The sequence below is a fragment of the Moschus berezovskii genome, chromosome 3 (assembly GCF_049115385.1).
Source record: "Moschus berezovskii isolate FMDL1 chromosome 3, NW_MosBer_1.0, whole genome shotgun sequence".
Lineage (NCBI taxonomy): Eukaryota > Metazoa > Chordata > Mammalia > Artiodactyla > Moschidae > Moschus > Moschus berezovskii.
The window spans coordinates 112,024,342-112,032,094 of NC_142462.1; positions in this window are offsets into that span (position 1 = coordinate 112,024,342).

Sequence of the window (7,753 nt, forward strand, 5' to 3'; positions counted from 1 at the left end):
GACCAGGGATCTAACCCAGGCTCCCTGCGATGGAAATGCAGAGTCTTAGCCACTGGACCACCAGGTAAGTCCCCTAGCAATTGGTTCTTGCTAGCCAGACAGCTCTAACACACTAATGCCTGCAGTCCAGATGTCAAACTCTTTGAAGCTCAGAGTAGAATTAAATCTTTTTTTCCCCTTTAGCCACATTGTGTGGCATGTGGGATCTTAGATCCCCAGCCAGGGATGGAACCCACATCCCCTGTGTTGGAAGAATGCAGTCTTAACCATTGGACCTCCACAAAAGTCCCCTCAGAGTAGAATTCAGTTTCCCTTCACCCATATCCTATATTCTTGTTTCCTCTCCCAGGATAGATCTCGTTCCAAGAGACTACAGATTCTGTGACCACCAGAATCCGTGACCACTATCCCTAATTATCAGATATAGATGTGGTCTTGCTTCTTCGTCTCGCTAAACATAGTTTATTTATTTAATCTAGTTGAGAAATATTTAACATGTTTTCTGAGTGTTAGTGTAGTACATAAGAACACAATAATTCAATATTAGCAAAGTTATCAAAGTCCAGAATATTCAGTCTTGAAGAAAACCATGTGCTATCAACAGTCTTACTTATGTCAAATAGCATCAAAATCAGAGCAGTTCCTTGGACAGTTTCTCCTCTAGCATGAAAGATGACCAAGCCTGAATATTGTTTCAACAGTCTTCAGGGTCTCTGTGATTTCCTGTGGGCAAATAAGAGCATAAATGATAAAACTACAGGCATGGCCCAAGAATACACAGAAGTGATTACCTGGGACAACTGGAATCTAGGAAACAAACATTTCTCTAAATAAGAGTCTAAAGGAAACATAAAAAAATACCAATTCTGCCTGGCATTAAGACAAGTGTTATAAAATTACAAGGAGCATTTTAGCTCCTAGACCACAGCTCCATTCCAAAGACTTTGCATTTGCACAAGTAAAGCAACATTAGAAAGGTTTTCCTGGAACTCAGGGATGATTGACCTTGATGTAAATCAAGTCGCTCCCTCTAGGAGGCAGATGATTGTTTATGTATTTCAAATGACAATAGTTTTCACTTTTCAGTGTCTACTCCTGCTGTGCCCAGTCTTAATATAGCTCACCTTCCATGGGAAGCCCATACTTCTTTTGGGGAGAGATACAATTATATATACAATTAACTACAATACAAATAAGACTGAGAAAAATACAGGTGCAAACCAAAGCCAGAATAATGGTCATGTCACAGACTAAGGCTATGACAGCCATAAATTAATTTTCTACTAGCCATTAGCATCCACATACTATCTGTTATGACTGCTTTCCAATATGTACAAATACACTTTGAATCAGACCCATGCATTTCCTGTTCAAAAATAGATAATTTTTTAAAGTCTCAATTAGATTTTTTTATACAACTTGATAGTTCAGTTCAGTTCACTCACTCAGTCGTGTCCAACTCTCTGTGACCCCATGAATCACAGCATGCCAGGCCTCCCTGTCCATCGCCAACTCCCGGAGTTCACTCAAACTCATGTCCACAGAGTCGGTGATGCCATCCAGCCGTCTCATTCTCAGTCGTCCCCTTCTCCTCCCTCCCCCACCGTTTCCCAGCATCAGAGTCTTTTCCAGTGAGTCAACTCATCGCATGACGTGGCCAAAGTATTGCAGTTTCAGCTTTAGCATCAGTCCTTCCAATGAACACCCAGGATCGATCTCCTTTAGAATGGACTGGTTGGATCTCCTTGCCGTCCAAGGGACTCTCAAGAGTCTTCTCCAACACCACAGTTCAAAAGCATCAATTCTTCGGCGATCAGCCTTCTTTACAGTCCAACTCTCACATCCATACATGACCACGGGAAAAACCATAGCCTTGACTAGACGGACCTTGGTTGGCAAAGTAATGTCTCTGCTTTTTAATATACTATCAAGGTTGGTCATAACTTTCTTTCCAAGGAGTAAGCGTCTTTTAATTTCATGGCTGCAATCAGCATCTGCAGTGATTTTGGAGCCCATGGAAAAGAAATGCAAAAAAACAAAATGGCTGTCTGAGGAGGCCTTACAAATAGCTGTGAAAAGAAGAGAAGCGAAAAGCAAAGGAGAAAAGGAAAGATATAAGCATCTGAATGCAGAGTTACAAAGAATAGCAAGGAGAGATAAGAAAGCCTTCCTCAGCCATCAATGCAAAGAAATAGAGAAAAACAACAGAATAGGAAAAACAAGAGAGCTCTTCAAGAAAATTAGAGATTCCAAGGGAAGATTTCATGCAAAGATGGGCTCTATAAAGGACAGAAATGGTCTGGACCTAACAGAAGCGGAAAATATTAAGAAGTGGCAAGAATACACAGAAGAACTGTACAAAAAAGATCTTCACGACCAAGATAGTCACGATAACGTGATCACTGACCTAGACCCAGACATCTTGGAATGGGAAGTCAAGTGGGACTTAGAAAGCATCACTACGAACAAAGCTAGTGGAGGTGGTGGAATTCCAGTTGAGCTATTTCAAGTCTTGAAAGATGATGCTGTGAAAGTAAACTCAACAGTGGCCACAGGACTGGAAAAGGTCAGTCTTCATTCCAATCCCAAAGAAAGGCAATGCCAAAGAATGCTCAAACTACCGCACAATTGCACTCATCTCACACGCTAGTAAAGTCATGCTCAAAATTCTCCAAGCCAGGCTTCAGCAATATGTGAACCATGAACTTCCAGATGTTCAAGCAGGTTTTAGAAAAGGCAGAGGCACCAGAGATCAAATTGCCAGCATCTGCTGGATCATGGAGAAAGCAAGAGAGTTCCAGAAAAATATCTATTTCTGCTTCATTGGCTATGCCAAAGCCTTTGACTGGGTGGATCACAATAAACTGTGGAACATTCTGAAAGAGATGGGAATCCCAGACCACCTGACCTGCCTCTTGAGAAACCTGTATGCAGGTCAGGAAGCAACAGTCAGAACTGTACATGGAACAACAGACTGGTTCCAAATAGGAAAAGGAGTACGTCAAGGTTGTATATTGTCACCTTGCTTATTTAACTTATATGCAGAGTACATCATGAGGAACGCTGGGCTGAAAGAAGCACAAGCTGGAATCAAGATTGTCGGGAGAAATATCAATAATCTCAGATATGCAGATGACACTACCCTTATGGCAGAAAGTGAAGAGGAACTCAAAAGCCTCTTGATGACAGTGAAAGAGGAGAGTGAAAAGGTTGGCTTGAAGCTCAACATTCAGAAAACAAAGATCATGGCATCTGGTCCCATCACTTCATGGGAAATAGATGGAAAAACAGTGGAAACAGTGTCAGACAACTTGATAAACCAATGTAAAATGTATATGGATAGTGATATGATATCTTTTTTCTTTTTTATATGATTGTTGCTGTTGTTGTTCAGTCACTCAGACATGTCCATCTCTTTGTGACCCCATGGACCGCAGCACTCCAGGCTTCCCGGTCCTTCACCATCTCCTGGCGCTTGCTCAAACTCACGTCCATTGAGTCAGTGATGCCATCCAACCATATCATCCTCTGGCATCCCCTTCTCCTCCTGCCTTCAATGTTTCCCTGCATCAGGGCCTTTTATTTTTTTTAAGGGCCTTTTCTAATGAGTTGGCTCTTGGCATCAGGTGGCCGAAGTATTGGAGCTTCAACTTCAGCAGAATTGATATGCTTAAAAACTGCATCCTGATTGCCTAAAGTTTATACAATAGGTCTTGAAAAGTGAAAGTCAGTCGTGTCTGACTCTTTGCGACCCCATAGTAAAAAGCAGAGACATTACTTTGTCAACAAAGGTCCATCTAGTCAAGGCTATGGTTTTTCCAGTAGTCATGTATGGATGTGAGAGTTGGACTATAAAGAAAGCTGAGTGCCAAAGAATTGATGCTTTTGAACTGTGGTGTTGGAGAAGATTCTTGAGAGTCTCTTGGAGATTCAACCAGTCAATCCTAAAGGAGATCAGTCCTGATTATTCATTGGAACGACTGTGCTGAAGTTTAAGCTCCAATACTTTGGCCACCTGATGCCAAGAGCCGACTCATTAGAAAAGGCCCTTAAAAAAAAAAAGAAAGAAAAGGCCCTGACAGTGGGAAAGATTGAAGGCAGGAGGAGAAGGGGGCAACAGAGGAAAAGATGGTTGGATGGAATCACCGACTCAATGGACATGAGTTTGGGTAAACTCCAGGAGTTGATGATGGACACAGAGGCCTGGCGTGCTGCGGTCCATAAGGTCACAAAGAGTTGGACATGACTGAGTCACTAAACTGAACTGAACTATACAGTCCATGGAATTCTCCAGGCCAGAATACTGAAATGGGTAGTATTCTACATCCTGGAGTGGGTTCCCTTCTCCAGGGGATCTTTCCAACCCAGAGATTGAACCCAGGTCTCCCACATGGCAGGTGGATTCTTTACCAGTTGAGCCACCAGGGAAGCTCAAGAATACTGGAATGGATCACCTATCCCTTCTCCAGTGGGTCTTCCCAACCCAGAAATTGAACTGGGGTCTCCTACATTGCAGGCAGATTCTTTCCCAACTGAACTACTAGGGAAGCCCAATTGGTCTTAACTAGAATATATATGGCTGTGAAAAAAAAAATGTATTTATATTCTTACTCAAATTGCTTCTGAGAGCAAAACTCCTTAAATACATTATGGAAGATAATCAAGGTACTTCATTTCCTTGTGAAAAAATGTATATGGGATAGTAAACATAGCATAGTCTAAACAAGGTGGGTGGGAGTGGGGGCAAAAAGGTGAAGGGAATTAAGAGATACAACCCTCCAGTTATAAAATAAATAGATCACAGCCATACAATATACACATAAGGAACATGATCAATAACATTACAATAACTTCATATAGGGACAGATGGTTGCTAGACTTACTGAAGTGATCATGTCTTAATATATAAATCACCATGTAATACCCCTGAAACTACCATAATATTGTACACTAGCTGTATTTCAAATTTAAAAAATTTTTAAATTAAAAGAAACTATGACTATATAAATCTACCTATAATACAGAAGACCCTGGTTCAATTAAGGAATTGAAGGTCAAGAAGATCCACTGGAGAAGGGATAGGCTACCCACTCCAGTATTCTTGGGCTTCCCTGGTGGCTCAGCTGGTAAAGAATCTGCCTGCAATGCGAGAGACCTGGGTTCAATCCCTGGGTTGGGAAGATCCCTCAGAGAAGGGAAAGGCTACCCACTCCAGTATTCTGGCCTCGAGAATTCCATGGACTCTATAGGCCATGGGGTCACAAAGAGTCAGACACGACTCAGCAACTCCCACTTTTATGACTATATCTCCTCAATAAATTATAGTCATATAAAAGAAAAAAGAATAAACACGTTGAAAAGAGACTAAAAGGGAAAGTGGACTTACCCTCTTAGATAGCAGTGTATATTATAAAGATATAGAAATTAAATTAGTATTCAGGAACAGACAATAAAGTGGTATCTGAAGCACATGCATGCATATGTGGAAATCTGATATAAGCTGCAGGTAGCATTTCAAATGAGGAAATGGATGAATCATTTAGATTAAATTATTCATTTAATCTAAATGATTGTGGTTGGTAATGTTGGTCATCCATATGGAAACAAGAATGAATTTGGTTTTCCCTCCTCTCCTCCCCACAACTAATAAAATGTCCCTGTCACAGAGTTGTTACTATATTGTGTCTGGTTTATTTTTTAATGAAAACATTTATATGTAACACTATGAAAAGATCTCCAGACTGTAAAGTAAAAAGGACGAGTTACGGAAAAAAAATCTATACAACACAATCCTATTTATGTGCGTTTGGGAAGGGACCTCCCCCCGAAACCTGAAGCCCCAATACACGTATATATAGGAATACTCATTTATAGAAAAAGGATCTAGAAGTACATACAACAAATTGCTACCGCTGTTACCATGAGGAGAAGTAATATACACATGGGGGCCATTACTCTTTATTCCGAACTTCCATAATTGCTTAAGTTAAAAATAATACTACAAAACAGTTATTTAGAAAGGTTGTAAAAATTATAAATTACTTTAAAAAGTGCATTAGTCTGTTCAGCTAGGTTTTATGAAAAGTCTTTTGTCTGCTAGTATCAGGCTAGCATGGGGCTTCCCAGGTATCTCAGTGGTAAAGAACCTGCCTGCAATCCAGGAGACCCGGGTTTGATCCCTGGGTCAGGAAGATCACCTGGAGAAGGGAGTGGCTACCCACTCCAGTATTCTTGCCTGGAGAATACCATGGACAGAGCAGTCTGGTGGGCTACAGTCCATGGTGTTGCAAAGAGTCAGACACGACTGAAGCAACTTAGCATACACACACATCAGGCTGGCACAGTGGTTCTGAAAATGTAGTCTGACTCTGAAAGGTCTCTGATGCCCTTTCAATGGAGCCATGAGGTCAAAACAATTTTTAAAATACACTAATATGTTAGGGCTTCCCTGGTGGCTGAGTGATAAAGAATCTGCCCGCCAATGCAGGAGACACAGGTTTGATCCCTGCTCCAGGAAGATCCCACTTGCTTCAGAGCAACTAAGCCTGTGCACAACTATTGAACCTGGGAGCCACAACTTCTGAGCTCACGGTCACAACTACTGAAGCCCGCATGCCATAGAACCTGTGCTCTGAAACACTGTAAGAGAAGCCACTGCAATGAGAAGTCCACTGACTCTAGAGAGTAGCCCCTGCTTGCTGCAACTAGAGGAAAGACCGAGCAACAGTGAAGACCCAGCACAGCCAAAAACAAATAAATAAATGAAATTTTTAAAAAAAGAGCTAATATGTTACTTGCCATTTTTGTTCTCATTCTATCATAAGTTTACAGTGAATTTTCCAGAGGAGGAGGAGGGTCATGAAGTTGACGAGACAGAAGAGATTAGGAGTAATTTTCATACTATAAGGATTTATTTTATTTTTTTAGCCATATGAATATGTACCTATTAAAATTATACCTTTGGTTCAGTTCAGTCGCTCAGTCATGTCTGACTGTTTGCAACTCCATGAACCGCAGCAAGCCAGGCCTCCCTGTCCATCACCAACTCCCAGAGTTCACCCAAAATGTCCATCAAGTCGGTGATGCCATCCAACCATCTCACCCTCTGTCGTCCCCTTCTCCTCCTGCCCTCAATCTTTCCCAGCATCAGGGTCTTTCAAATGAGTCAACTCTTCACATCAGGTGGCCCAAGTATTGGCATTTCAGCTTCAACGCCAGTCCTTCCAATGATTACCCATGACTGATCTCCTTTAGGATGGAAGAAGGTAATACAGATGAATACTTGTATAATCTTGAGATGGAAGGCATTTCTGAATATGACAAAATCAAATCATAAAAATGATAAAAGTTGACCATAAAAAATTTACAATTTTGTCTAGAAGGAAAAAAATCCACAAGATTAAAACACAAACAGCACTTTAGAAAAAAATTTGCAACATATGGTGTGTGATAAACAATGGTTCCTTTCAAAACAATAGGAAAAAAGATGAGCATGCCATAGGATAAAAAGAGGCCAAGACCATTAAGTTCTGTCTCAGCACTAATAAAAGAAACAAAGATAAAATTAATAAAGATTTACCTTTTTTAGACATTCAGACTGGAAAGATTAACTCAAAAAATGGCAAAGATGTCAGAAATTCAGTATTCACATAATGTCAGTGGGAAAGTAATATAAATTATTTCTGAAGGGCAGAGTGATGGTACCTATAAAGAAACTAATTGTGCAACCCTTGATCTGAAAATTCCACTTCTA